The sequence below is a fragment of the Sinocyclocheilus grahami genome, unplaced genomic scaffold (genome assembly GCF_001515645.1).
Source record: "Sinocyclocheilus grahami isolate Dianchi unplaced genomic scaffold, SAMN03320097.WGS_v1.1 scaffold468.1, whole genome shotgun sequence".
NCBI lineage: Eukaryota > Metazoa > Chordata > Actinopteri > Cypriniformes > Cyprinidae > Sinocyclocheilus > Sinocyclocheilus grahami.
The window spans coordinates 1,053,684-1,054,537 of NW_015505647.1; positions in this window are offsets into that span (position 1 = coordinate 1,053,684).

Below are 854 nucleotides of genomic sequence, written 5' to 3' on the forward strand. Positions count from 1 at the left end.
TACAAATATACCCCAGCGACTTAAGACTGGTTTGTGGTCCAGGGTAACAATTATCCTATTCACCTGTCATGTGACAGATAATGCACCTAGTCAACTATAGTCACCTCGTCTGTTTCAATATGTTTGAGTGAAGTTTGAGTAAATAGCGCATAAAATACATTACTGTTCAAAAGTTTGAGGTCAGTACGTTAATATCAAAAGTGACAGTAAAAAAAGTGACAGTTTTCTATTTCAAATAAATGCTGTTCTTTTGAAATTTCTAGTCATCAAATAAAACATCAATCAAAGTTTACTCATATCACCACAATTGAAGAAGCTGCAACAATTAGCATTCAGGGAATTGTATTGGATGTGGATGAAGCATTCAGTGGCTATCACATACATCACTAAATTACATACTGATGTACTGTTGCTGAGCGTATGAAAGAATGTGTGTGTACTGTAGTCCGTGTGAACTGTGTATGTGTGTGAATGCGCAAAGATGTGTGTGGGATTAAAAAGCAATGTCATTCAATAAGGGTATCAGTGGCCGTAAGACAATCTGGCACATGGCTGTGATCCTCTGTGTATAGAGTTCCACTAGTTCTTTCTCTAAAGAGATCATTCAATGCAATACTATAAGGGCGGCTGACCCAGAAACCAGCCACAGAGGATGTGTGTGTGTGTGTGTGTGTGTGTGTGTGCACGTGTGTGTGAAGCTTAAAGCTTAATAGCATCATAAGTTAACCAGTATCCCTGGATATTCTGCTGGTCCACATAATATACAGTATATAATGATATACATATATCATTATATACTGTATATTATGTGGACCAGCAGAATATCCACATAATATACAGTATATAATGATATA